The sequence below is a fragment of the Solanum lycopersicum genome, chromosome 1 (genome assembly GCF_036512215.1).
Source record: "Solanum lycopersicum chromosome 1, SLM_r2.1".
Lineage (NCBI taxonomy): Eukaryota > Viridiplantae > Streptophyta > Magnoliopsida > Solanales > Solanaceae > Solanum > Solanum lycopersicum.
Window position 1 is genome coordinate 7,199,937 of NC_090800.1, and position 15,045 is coordinate 7,214,981.

The window sequence follows — 15,045 nt, forward strand, 5'->3', positions numbered from 1 at the left end:
GATCAAACTAAACCCAACACTCACAACATCCTGCAGTTACAGTAGACAAACCATGTACTTAACATTCACATGTTCAACAGGTTTGAACCCAAAACGAGACGAAAGAACAGCAATATGAACAGCAGCAACGAGATTTTCTATTCTCTCTTTTTTTTATAGCAGTAGAGGAACAAATCAACAACTAAAGAAGACCAACAACGAATATCATTTCTCACGTGATATCGAAACCAGACACGACTTAGACAACAACAATAGACAAAACATAGCAACACATATAGACGAGCAAGACTATACTAGATGAAAATCGATAGACGCAGCCAAACCCATCGCATCACAGCAACAAAGACGAAATAAATTCGAAGGACAGATCGTACCTCTTTCTGGGCAGCGACAGGGACGGCGAGCAGCGATGAGCGACGACTTCCACCGCGAACCTAGTATTTCGAGCAACCACGTAAAGGGATGGCGTCGCCGGATTGAGATGACGATATCGCGATCAAGACTGAAAGGCAAGCCCTGTTTCGGACACCTTCAGCTGACAGTTCCAAAGAAGAAATGAAGAAGAAAACGAAACTTTCGACTTCGACTTTCGAGGCTCTCAAACGAAAATGATAATCCCCTTTCGTAGTTTCAAAGAAGAAATGAAGAAGAAAACGAAACTTTCAACTTCGACTTTCGAGGCTCTCAAACGAAAATGATAATCCCCCTTTCATAGTTTCAACTCGACTTTCCCTTATACTCCTTCCGACCCTCAAAATCCAACTAAATTTTTCCAGTTCACACAACAACAAACAGAAAAAAAAACAAAGAACTTCAACTCACGATTTCTCAATTTTTCAACCCTTAAAATCTCTCCAATACTCAAAGCTCTAACGATTTCAACTCCGAAAAGTTCCCAACGCTCAAAGTTCTAACCAAAACGTCCAACAACAGACGGAAGAAGAGGGGTGGGGTTTATATAGAAGGGGAAAAGGGTTTCAGAAGAGAGAGGGCGGGAATGTGACTATTGATTTCAAAATTTGAAATCCCTTCCATTAATGGAGCAACACCTTTTTCTCTGAAAAATCGCCCTTTACGGAAATAAAAAAGGGGAGAGGATGGCTAGGATTGCTCCAATCGTCCTTGAGGGGAGACGTGGATTGATCTCGAGTCCTCAAGGACGAAAGCGCGTCTGCCACAGCCGCGAACGCAGGTCTGCACCCGCCGAAAGCAACTGTACGCGGTACGCTGGGTGAAAAAGGAGACGTTGGGGGGAGGGGGAAGCGTTTCCATTTTTTCGGGGTGCTGTCGCGTCTGCATTTTCTGCTTCTGGGGATTTTTGACGTTTCTTCTGTTCTGGGAATTGCGTCTGTTTTGCTGGTGAGGGGAAAGAGATAAGATGGGGTCTGGGTCGGGTGTAGGCGGGTTTGGATCGGGGGTTAAATGGGTTGGGTCGGAGCGGGTAAGGGAGAGATGGGCTGGATTTTTATTAAAATACAAGGGAAGGGTTGGACGGGATTTTGGGCTGGGATCGGTGGAATTGGGTATAGGGAATGGGCTTGGGATTGGGCCTGGAGCGGCTGGAAAGGAGAGGGGAGTGGGCCACCTGAATATTGGATAGAGAGGGGTGAATTGATTTGGGTTGGGTTGAGGAGGATGGGCCGGACTGAGGGGTAATTGGGTCTGGGGAGAGTAAAACAAAGGAAACAAGGGGTTGGGAAGGAAGTGGAGTGGGCTGGGATTGTTTGGGCCTACAAATTGGACATGGGAAATTGATTTGGGGTTGAGGGGGATGGGCTGAAATTGAAATTAATTGTTAAAATGTAAAGGGAATTCAATTTAAATAATAGCCAATTGAGTTAAACGAAAATGAATTTGGTGTAAATTTATTAACGAGCTTATTTATTTAGTAACATAACTATTTAAATTGTAAAAATAATGATTCAAAATATAGTCGTGATTTAAAGTAAACTAGTTTAATAGAATACCTTCTAAACTTAAGATATACATATATACACACACACACACACACACACACACATATATATATATATATATATATATATATATATATATATATATGTATATGTACATATATATATATATATATATGTATATGTACATATATATATATTTTTATTTTCGCAAAAATTTATAAAACTAACTTAAATAATTTGAAAACTCAAGAAGCTCGATAATTAATTTATACTGACGTGGGTCAAAAATTGGGTGTCAACAATGTCCAGTCTCCCCACATCCATAACACTCTCTGGAGTCAAGCATAGGTCTCTCAGAGAAGTGTTGACCGGTCTGAGGTGGACCCCAACTACAGTCTGCAGTGAAGACTGAATTGGTCGGACTGAGTAACCTCCTGAACCTTGTCCTCTAGAGTAAGAACCATTAAACTCACCTCCCTTTCGAAACCTTTTTGATGTCGATGCCATGGTGAAGTCATTTGGCTTCACTCCTTCCACCTCTATCACGAAGTCTACCACTTTTTGAAAGGATTTTGCCGTAGCCGCTACCTGTAAGGCTGAAATCCGCAGTTCTGACCTCAACCCCTTCACAAAACAGTGAATCCGCTCTTGTGGACTAAAACAAAGTTGGGTGGCATACCGGGATAATGCACGAAACTTAGCCTCATATGCAGTAATCGACATCCTACCTTGCTCTAGGCTCAAAAACTCATCTCTTTTCCTATCCCTCAAAGTCCGAGGGATATACTTCTTCATAAACAAGCTAGAGAATGATGCCCAAGTCATAGGTGGTGCCTCTGTTGGTTGACACTCAACATGTGACTGCCACCACATTTTGGCGTTCCCTTGAAACTGATATGTCACAAACTCAACACCAAACCGTTCTACTATACCCATCTTGTGTAGTAGCTCATGACAGTCAACCAGAAAATCATAGGCGTCCTCAGATTCAGCACCCTTGAAGACTGGAGGTTTCAATTTCAAGAACTTACTGAAAAGTTTATGTTGATCATTTGTCATTATAGGCCCTGTAGTCAGACGAGGAAACGTGCCTATTTCCAATGGAACATCCATGCGGGGAGCCGCAACAGTTGCCTGTTGTACTTCCGGACCCTGAGGTGCTGGTGCAGAAAACACTGGAGGTGTTTGACCTTGATCAGATAACCCACTAAGATAGGCAAGAACCTGATTTATCATTTCTGGGGTAGGTTGGGGTGGTAGTTCCTCGTTCTACACCTGCTCAGTTTCCCCTTCCTCACCATCTCTTACTACTTCTTCAGTCGGTGGAGGAGTCACCGCCCTAGTATTAGATGGGCTAGGTGCTCGTCCTCTTCCTCTAGAGGACGTCCTCCCACGACCTCTACCACGGCCTCTTGCCGCTATTCTTCCTCGAGCTACAGCCCCAGTGGCTGGCTCAGACGCTTCTTGTCTTGCCGATGTTGGTGTTGGCGCAGTCGTTGCTCTAGTTCTAACCATCTGCGAAATAGATTGAAGATGGTCAGATACCAATTTGTATCGCCTAGATACCAATTGGATCCAAGTAATAAAACGAAAGAAAGAAAGAATGAAATTTTCCTAAAGTCTTATAGCCTCTCAAAGAAAAGTAAAGGCGTCCCCCAACCGCTCCTTAAGACTCTACTAGACTCGTTCTTGTGTGATGAGACCAACGAACCTAATACTCTGATACCAAGTTTGTCACGACCCAAACCGGGCCGTGAGTGGCACCCACATTTATCCCCCTATGTGAGCGAACCAACCAGTCTAAACCCCATCATTTCAAACATAAGGAACTAAATACCTTGCGGAAGACTTAAAAACTCATTAACAAAATAAATCAAATAACTTCAAAAACACAAACATTTATTATTATCCCCAAAATCTGGAAGTCATCATCACAAGAACATCTATCCTCAAATTACTAATCTAAGAGTATCGAAGAAGCTAAAATAAGTAAAAAGCTAGTCCATGCCGGAAGTTCAAGGCATCGAGACATGAAGAAGAAGATCCAGTCAAGGCTAGAAGCGTTAGCTCACCCTGAAATCCGGTGTAATGGAGACTGGCTAGAGTTGCGATTGAGTTGAAGACGACGGCACGTTTGCTGCACTCCACAAATAACAAGAAAAGAAACATACAAGTAGGGGTCAGTACAAAACACGGTTACTTAGATATCATCGGCCAACTCAAAATAGAAAACAATATATATCAGATCATATCATAAATCAACTACAATACTCAATCTGTAGCAACATGTACAAGAATCTTTGATAAATAACGTCAAATACACTCATGAGGACTCAAGCCTCAATACCATACTCATTTGGGAATTAGGTTTTATTCATTCGAATTTATTACCATAATTTCAAGATTCATTATCTTTATTCCTCTTGTGTCGGCACGTGACACTCCGCTCCCCTACTACTATGTGTCGGAACGTGACACTCCGATCCCCTAATTCTACGTGTTGGTTTGTAACACTCGATCCCCTAATTCTACGTGTCAGTTCGTGACACCCGATCCCCTAATTCTACATGCCGATTCGTGACACCCGATCCCCTAATTCTACGTGTCAGTTCGTGACACCCGATCCCCTAATTTTACGTATCGGTTCGTGACACCCGATCCCCTAATTCTACGTGTCGGTTCGTGACACCCGATCCCCTAATTCTATGTGTCGGTTCGTGACACCCGATCCCCTAATTCTACGTGTCGGTTCGTGACACCCGATCCCCTAATTCTACGTGTTGGTTCGTGATACTCGCTCCACTAATCTCATTCTGTTAATTCATCAATCCTTCTTTTATACAAAGGCATCACCATTCTCATTACTTTAGATCATCAAGCCTTCTTCTATACCAAAGCATCATCATTAACAAGGGGTTTTCAAGATTTGGGATTCAATAGCTTCATCATGCTTATTTCATCACAATTATATAATCACATTCATGCAAGCATACAATTAAGCATATAGAAGACTTTACAATACAACCCAACACATATCATTTACTATTAAGAGTTAATTACGAATAGTATAAAAACCATAACCTACCTCCACCGAAGAATTTTGATCAAGCAAGCCAATTCCCCAAGCTTTTGTTTTTCCTCTTTGTTCGTCTCTCTCTAGCAATCGTTTTTCCCTCTCTTGTTCTTTCTATTTTTCTTATTCAAACCCTCTTTCTTTTACCCTAATTAGCATATAATTAAGTATAAAAGATGGCAATAATAACCCACTAATTAACTCAAGGTTACCTCTTTTAACCCCCAAGTAGTTAGACTTATTAACATTAACCCACTAACTTTATAATTGAAGCAGGAATAGTCCAAAACGCCCCCTTAAATTACTTAACAGAAATCCGACCCAGCTTGGGATTACGCAGCCTGTGACGGGCCGTCGTGCCTGCGACGGTCCGTCCTGCTGCTCCGTCACAGAGTTCAGAGACTCCATTCCATTAAAGGGTCTGTGACGGTCCGTCGTGCCCACGACGGTCCGTCCTGCCATTCCGTTACGAAGTTCAGAGAGTCGATTTCAGTACTCAATTTTCAGAATTCTAAGTATTTTGGAACGAGACATCCTCGACGGTCTGTCGTGCCCATGACGGTCCGTCGTGGGTTCCATCGTTTCAGCCAGTTTATCCAAAAATAAAATCTACTGCTCAAAACGACTAAACAGGATGTTACAGTTACACTAAATATCCAATTTTAATTTCAAATTGTTTCTCACTCAATCAAACACATTTCAAACACTAATATGCAATTTTGAATTTTGAATTTCAAAATTTAACTTTCTAAAATTTGTCTGATACATCGTCTTCTTCTTTGATACTTCTTTTTCTTCTTACTTCATTCGAACTTTTGTCAGTTTTTTACTTTGATATTTTTTTGTTCATCGTTTATCTGTCTCATGTTTGTGTGTGTTCCCATGAAACGAACCAGTGCCACATTCCGCTAGGATACTAGCTGGAGTTGCTCTCACTGTAGTGATGAGAGAGAGAAAGTGTGTGTGTGTGCGCGTGTGCGTGTGTGTGTGCGTGCGCGTGTGCATGTGCGTGTGCGTGTGTGTGTGCGTGTGTGCGTCTGAGTCTGTGTGTGTGTGTGCGCGCGCGCGTGTGTGCGCGTGTGCGTGTGCATGTATGTGTGTGTGTGCATGTGTGCGTGTGTGTGTGGAGTTTTATAGATTTGAATATTTTAATATAGGAAAAATACCCAAGTACCCCCTCAACCTATGCCCGAAATCCCAGAGACACACTTATACTATACTAAGGTCCTATTACCCCCCTGAGCTTATTTTATATGTAATTTTCTACCCCTTTTTAGCCTACGTGGCACTAGTTCGAAAAAAAGTCAACCATCGTTGGGCCCACAAGATAGTGCCACGTAAGCTAAAAAGGGGTAAAAAATTATTAATAAAATAAGTTCAGGGGGGTAATAGGACCTTAGTATAGTATACGTGTGTCTTTGAGATTTCGGGCATAGGTTGAGGGGGTACTTGGGCATTATCCCTTTAATATAAATAATGATTTAAAAACTTTAATTCTTCATTTTAATTTCTAATTTGTTACGTATTTGAAAATTACATTAGAAAAAGTTTAAAAACGCAATGTAACAATTTAAGATATTTTTAGAAAAATATAATTAAAAAACATAATGAAATGTGGTTGACTCCCTTATTTTTATTGAAACAAAAAAAAAGTTGCATATATTGTTTGAAAATAATGTAAGAACTAAAAAGTACTATGAATCACAGTAAAATGACAAATAAAAATGAATCATATAAGAAATTACTTTGACTTTCCTAAAATCACATAAAATAAAACAGATGTAGTAACATATATTATTCGAAAACGACACAAAAGGTACATAAATTAACAATTTAAAATATTTTTTAAAAAAACACATATAAAAAATTTAGTTCACTTTTTCAAATTTCATTTGTGTCACATAAATTAAAAGAAAAAAACTAACATACATTGGGCCTGCGCTAGTGTGGACACCTAATATCTAGTTATATAAAAGTGTGATGGAGAGGACGATAACTGACAAAATAGACATTATATCAGGCATACAAGGGTAAAATTGTAATTATAATTTGGTAGCCCTCATGAAAATTTGGCAAAAGATATTTTATGTTCATTATAGAAGATTTACTTCACTATAGAAGTATCTTCTCTCCACTCTCTCACTCTCCTCCAAAATAATCGCATTGCAATAAGAAAGTATCATCATCTCCTTACTCCTCCATGGCCAAATCCTCGAGTAGTTATCATCAACCAATCGAATTGAAGAACAAATCACACAGAATTTGACTCCGATTAAATCAAACACTTCAAACGAATCTCGATTCACCCATTTTTATGAAAATTCTCTGATTTTTTTTAAACAAGGTACGAATTGATGCTTCCTTTTTGCGTTGTTTGGAGCAAAATTCTTTTCACTTTCTTAGTTGGATGGATATTATGGTTCTATCTTATATTTCTGTCAATCCTATCTCTCTAAATGTTTCTTTTTTGGTATTTATTAAGGGGATTGAAATTACGTTAAATAGTTAGTTTGATCAAGGTGGAAGAGTGTGTAAATTGACTAGAAATTACGTCGGAGAAATTGCAAATGGGTGAGTATTAGAGTTTCTTCAGTTTTGATGCTCTGTTTCAGATCTTTTTGAAGTATAACATGTTGCTTCCTTGATGAAAATGTTTGTCCTTTTATATATACAATAGATACTTATTTATTCAAATTTTATTTAGTTGTTAGAAAATTGAATTAAACAAGAAGCAATTTGTAGCTAGACTGAACCAACAACTTGAATAGGGATTATTTTTCATGTTTTTTTCACTTGACACTTTTATAGTACTTCTTAATTTTAGTGTATGCTCTTTTACGTCAAGAGAAATTCTGCATTATAGGATTTTCAAAAAAAAATTCAATGCTCCATAGAAAATAGATTCAAATAGTTTTCTAAGCTATTTCAAAGTCGAAACGTTGCGACGGAAACTTTGAATCTTGTAAGCTAATGAATTTTATATCTACATTGGCGTGAACAAATGATATGATTAGGAGTAAAATAATAGTGTTGTTTAGTGGGATATTTTGATTATATTTGAAAGTTAATTTTGTTGATAACTTTCAAATTGAAAATGATTAATATGTCTCAGAAGTCGAGTCATCCAATTATAAAATATCAGTTTATCTTATAAACATTGATATGTTATACTAGAGGCCTTGAACTTCTCTTTTGCAAGTTGTCAATTAATGCAAATTTCTCCTAGATGAAACTTATATATTGTTAAATTTATAGCTCTCTAATTTTTATTTTTGCACCCCGTCAGGCCAATTGAGTGCATTTGACAAGATGGAATAAATATTGGTTGTTACAGGTAAATTACTAATTCATTTGACAAATTACATAAAAGAACAATTTTTTTTAAACTTTGTGTAGAAGCTTTAATTCATGTCATCAAGAAAGATAAAATATGCATTGAGGCTCATAAAAAGATTGTTTCCTTAGTTTGTAGTTACTACTTGAATATGTATGTTAGTGTGTCAGTTATTTTATAGGTCTGGTATTTTATATGTTCGTGTGAGAACTCTTTTAAGTTTCAGGTATATGCAATTCTTATTTGTGTTTTATATTGAGTACATTTGGTGCAATGAGTTGCCACTGTTTACTATGTCAATCCTAACAAAATTAGCATATTCATTCCACATATTCTTTGTTTTGGTGTATCTATCTAATTTTAGTTTGTACGAAGCTTTAGGACATACAAAGAGAGCAATATAATAGTCCTATGCGTAAACTTATAAGATGACTATTTGAGAGTATTTTTTCCTATATTGCAGCCTGCAATTTTCAATACTAAATTTTTTTGTTAATAGGTAGAATTAAGTGCAGAAAAGCGAATATATATTGTTATAATTTGTTTTTGTGACATGGCACAATGTATTTGATAATCCCAAATAGTCTTAGTATGTCTAAACCTATCCTCTTCACCCAACAATTTCACATGAAGACTAAATTGGGTATATATATTGTTGTATGTTCAGTAGTAGTACTTAAGTAGAACGAGTTACATTAAACCTTAAACATACCAAAGTATCTAATAGTTTTAGTTTCATACCTCATTTGTTATGCTAATAATAAGTATACAAAAAATCAATTGCTTCATCACTTCAAGAGGTGAATTGTTGAGAAGCGAGTGCTTTGGCAAAGCGATGTTAAGTATGAAAACATATTTTATTTATATTTTTAGCATTTAAAAAGGTTTATTTCTAAATGAAAAGAAGTTTGACATCAAAAGATTACATTTCACATCTTCTCCAATGATTGAATTTCAGGTAAACGTCTTTTTTATCTTCTTCTACTTCTCCATCTTGCTATGTTTTCTTCTTCTTTCTTCTCCAACGCTCTCTATTGTCTGCGAAACTTGTTTTTCTTTTCTTTCGTATTCTACTTTCTTCATCCTAATTTAAAATGTAACATGTAATTTTGATCAAAGACAATTCAGAAGAAATTGATCACAACATATAAGATGCTTTGTTAGTGTTTGATTTATAAATGTAAGTGTAATTAGTACTTTCACATATGTAAATATTCCACTACAACATCCAATAGTATGACGTTTGCAAAATATATAGACATTTTGTAGTTACTATGTTCAAGATAGTAATATTTTAATTTACTTTATATAATAGTGTTTATATGTGATTTGGTCATTTAAATTAATCTATCTTAGACAACAAATAAGACTACACGTTGGCATATTATATTTTTTATTTCTATCTATTACATAAAAGAGCCATGATTAGGACGACCAATGGAAATATTATAATTTTAAATATTTTTTAAGGGCAAAGCTATAACTTTATAATTGTACAATTAGTGGTCAAAATAATTTTCTAGAAGAATTCAATAATATTTTTCAAGAGTCACAAAAGATTTTGTTTCATGTGTGACTCCACATAATCATTTCATTTAATTTTTAAAAATTAATTTGTAGTTGTTTGATTATAATAATGTACAAAATTTTTATATAATTTAAATAGTTCATATATGTTTATTGCTACTACTACATATTCAGTATAACCTATCATCTTCCATAATGTAATTTTCGTTTAAATTATATAAAATGCTTTTTAAACATAAGTATTCATATCGTTTTAACAGAAAATGGTCAAAAATATCCTTAAACTATTCGAAATAGTTCATATATATCCTTAAATTATATTTCGGCTCAAAACTCTCCGTCCCGTCTAACTATTGGGTCAAAGGTGCAATTCTTATTAATGGAAGTTGTTAAATGTCATGTGAATGTCACATTGCACGCCAATAGGGTTCCACTGCCACTTAGACTAAAAGGAAAACGGTAAAAAAATACTCTTAAACTATCTGAAATAGTTCATATTGACTCTTAAACTATATTTCGGCTCCAAACTACCCTTTCCGTCAAACTATTGAATCAAAAGTGTCTTTCTTATTAACGAAAGTTGTTAAGTGCCAACTGAATTCCATATTGCACGCCAATAGGGTTCCACTGCCACAGACTAAATCCTTAAGTCTTTACTACTCTTTTTTCCCCTCATTTCATTATTTTCCATTAATGATTTTGCTCCTTCTCCCTTATTTCGCGGCTAAGAGTTTTAAAGTTTTCTTCGTCACTGGGTTTCAAAGTGGATCTTCGTGGTTGTAGGTTAGTAAATTTTTTTTCTTATTTTACCTCCAAATAAGTACTTATTTAATCTCCAAAATAAAATTTGTTTTATGTTAATAATTGTCACTTAAATAAGAAAACAAAAATATCACAATTCTAAGAGATAAAAAATCGAGTTGATAATGTAAGAATAAAAAAAATGACAAAATAATGAGTGCATAGTTATAGTTTAATAAAACATATAACCAATTAACGGTATAAATTTATAAATAGAATATATATATATATATATATATATATATATATATATATATATATATATATATATATATATATATATGGAAACAAAAATTAATTTGACATAGAATTATATATTATATACATATGAAACTTCCACAATAAATAAATTACATATTGACCTTCATATAATAATGAGTTGCACTTTTTAGTCTTGATTTATACTTCTTGCAATCTTAAATTATTATAAATTAGTGTCATTCGTCGAGAGTAAGGAACACATTAAATATTAAATTATGAATGTTTTACAACTAAAAAATAAATGTTTTCTTTATTGATATTAATACTTGAATTTAAAAATTAAAATACTTTATTGCCTTTATCTAAATTAGATTTTTTTATTATTATCGATAGATTATTGATTAAACCAAAAAAAAAACTATAAAAATAATTGTGAATTATTTTCATTTTAAATTTTGTTAAAAGACAAAATAGTTACAAAAACTTATATTTTATAAATATGAAATTGATCTAAAGTTTGTATTCACTCCCTTTCAGTTTATATAATTTTAATTTAGCTTAACATGGAGATTTTTTTTAAAAGAAAAAAACAATTTTAAAATTCGTTGTCTAAAACAAACCATAGATGTTCATATGACTATAAATCATCTTACTAAGAATAAAATAAATATTTTAAAGTCAAAATGTTATTTAAATATATTATACACTATTCTTTTAAAACTAACTACAAAGAAATGTATGTCACGTAAATTATTTTAAAGTAAAATTTTCATAGTGTAAAGAGTTAAATACATCATATCCCTACTTTTTACAAATTATAAATTTTTTTAGAATTAAATAATTTCAGATAAATCAGCACACATGCGGATACATCGATCGTAATATATTGCTATTGAGAAAACTTGCAGACACATAGCTCACAGATGAATTCGAGAGGGGAGGGGTGTATTTGAGAGAGAATATGTATGTATCCAAGAGGGGAGAGATGTATCAGATAGAAGATAAGGATGTATTCAAGATGGTATAAAGCTGTATTAAAGAGAGGATAGGAATGTATTGGACTGGAGATATTGCTGTGTCTGAAAGAGGATACAAATGTATTTAAGAGGAGATTTTTGTAATTCTTTATATAGTAGAAATCTTTTAGAAACTATAATAAAATAAGATATTAATTTGGATAATTTCTTTAACTTAAAATTGAAAAAAAGATAATTATTATATTGGGCCCTGAACGGGCCTTCAATTATCTAGTTATATAGAAGATATAGAAGAGCGATGATGAGGACGACCAATGACAATTTTGTAATTTTAAACATTATTATGACAAAATTCTAAATTTATAATTGTATAATTAATTGTCACAATATTTTTCTAGAAGAATTCAATTTTCATTTTCAAGAGTCACAACATAATTTGTTTCATGTGTAGCCCACAAACTCATTTTATATTATTTTTGACAATCAATTTGTATTGGTTTGATTATAATAATAATGTGAAAAATACTTTTACTTTTTATACTCTTGACAATTCGAATCGTTCATCTATGTTTGTTACTACTAGAACGACTTCACTATAATTCTACAATATTTCATGTATGTAATTTCCTTTTTTATTATATGTAATGTTACTTAAACATAAGTGTGTATATAGTTTTATTTAACCTATTTTATCTTCAAAATAATATTTATTTTATCTTAATTCCATGTATATAATTTTCTTTTAAATTAGATATAATATTTTTAAACATAAGTATTCACATAATTTTACTAAACCTATTTTATCTACAACATAATATCTATTTTATCTTTAAAAATTGTGACTTAAATAAGAAAATAAAAATAGCACAATTCTAAATAGATAAAAAAAAAAGGAATATAGAGTTGATAATGTAAGAATTGATAAATAATGACCGCATAATTGTAGTTTAAGAAAATACATAACCAATTAACGGGATAAATTTTGAAATAGTATAAATATATGGAATCAAAAACTAATTTGCAGAGAACTATATATCATATACTTAGGAAATTTCCACATTAGATAATCTACGGATCGAATTTCATATAACAGTGAGTTGCACTTTTTATTCTTGATTTTTACTTCTTACAATCTTGAATTATAATAAATTAGTGTCATTTGTCGAGAGTAAAAAACATATTAAATATTAGATTATGAATTTTTATATTTATTTTTATATTGTATATATTTTTTATTTATTATTTAATATATTTTATTATATAGATGAGTAAAGCCTAGGACTACCAAGGGTAAAAAAGTAATTTTTTGCTAATAAAAATCTATTAAGAAAGATATCAAAAGAAACAAATAATTCTAGAAACGTCAGTTTGTATATGAAGTGAATGATGATCGAGGGTAGGGCTGGCAAGGGGACGGGGAAGGGGACTGGGGGACGGGACGAAGGGGGACGGGACGGGGGACGGGGAGGGGGGATTTCATCCGGGACCGGGATTGGGGGGACGAAAATAGGTCCCATTCCGTCCCACTATATGGGATGGGATAGGATTTGGGGGGACGGGACGAGACGGGATGACATGGGACGGTGGATTCTTTTTTTTTTAATATTTATATATTTTTATTGAAATGGTACGTCTTTAGCTAATAAATTTTAAATTTAATTTTTGATTTTCAAATATCAAAATAAATTTTCTAATTTAAAGTTTCAATTTTCAAATTTTAAGATTCATTTTTCAAATTTCAAGTTTCAACTTTAAAGTTTTAAATTTCAAATTTGAGAAGTTTAAATTTGTAATTTAAATATTTTAAAGTAATGTAAATTGTAAACTTTAAATTAAGTATTTTAAAATTAGTTTAGTACTTTAGTATATATAATTAATTGTATATATTAAAATTAAAATTCAAAACAATAATTGTATAAAAAAATTTATTCAATAGAACTTATAAGTTACAACTTACAATTAACAAATATTAGTGGAGTAACTAATCTACGCAGCCACCTTCTAGGAAGGGTTCTGTTTCAATAAGTTCTCATACGTAAAACTAATATTTGTTACAGATATTAGATGAGTAACTAATTTTACGGAGCCACCATCTAGGAAGGGTTCTGTTTCTGTCACGACCCAAAACCGGGCCGCGACTGGCACCCACATTTACCCTTCTATGTGAGCGAACCAACCAATCTAAACCTTAACATTTCAATATAATATCAACAGAAAGTAATGCGGAAGACTTAACTCATTAATAAAATCAATAACTATTATTATCCCCAAAATCTGGAAGTCATCACCACAAGAACATCTACGATCAAATGACTAAACTAAGAGTATTCTAAAAGCTAAAAATACATAAGAAGCTAGTCCATGCCCGAAGTTCAAGGCATCAAGACTTGAAGAAGAAGATCCAGTCCAAGCTAGAAGCATTAGCTCACCCTGAATTTCCGATGTAGTAAGACTGGCTTGAATTACTGTTGAGTCGAAGACGACGGCACGTTTGCTACACTCCACAAATAAACAAGAAGAAAACAATAAAAGTAGGGGTCAGTACAAAGCACGGGTACTGAGTAGATATCATCGGCCAACTCAAAATAGAAAACAATATATATCGAGTAATATCATAAAATAAACTATGATACTCAACTTGTAGCAACAATAAGTACTATATCATTAACAATTACCGTCAAGTTCACACATGAGGACTCAAGCCTCAATACCATACTCATTTGGGAATCATGTTCATTAGATTGAGTATATTAACATCTTTCAAGATTCAGTATCTTTATTTCTCTTGTGTCGGTACGTGACACTCCGCTCCCTCATATTCATTAATCCTCTTGTGTCGGTACGTGACACTCCGATCCCCTAAATCTACGTGTCGGTTCGTGACACCCGATCCCCTAAATCTACGTGTCGGTTCGTGACACCCGATCCCCTAAATCTACGTGTCGGTTCGTGACATCCGATCCCCTAATTCTACGTGTCGGTTCGTGACACCCGATCCCCTAATTCTACGTGTCGGTTCATGACACCCGATCCCCTAATTCTACGTGTCGGTTCGTGACACCCGATCCCCTAATTCTACGTGTCGGTTCGTGACACTCGATCCCCTAATTCTACGTGTCGGTTCGTGACACCCGATCCCCTAATCTCATTCTATCAATTCATCAAGCCTTCTTTTATACCAAGGCATCATCAATCTCATTACTTTAGTTCATCAAG

General features: G+C 34.1%; 1 long non-coding RNA gene across 1 annotated transcript; it reads left to right on the forward strand.

Moving 5' to 3' along the window:
* The first annotated feature begins 7,050 nt into the window (after positions 1–7,050).
* LOC104647592 (uncharacterized) lies at positions 7,051–8,576 on the forward strand. The gene is made up of 3 exons (XR_741681.3): positions 7,051–7,333; positions 7,472–7,560; positions 8,276–8,576. It is a non-coding gene; the product is annotated as an uncharacterized lncRNA (long non-coding RNA).
* The last annotated feature ends 6,469 nt before the right edge of the window (positions 8,577–15,045 follow it).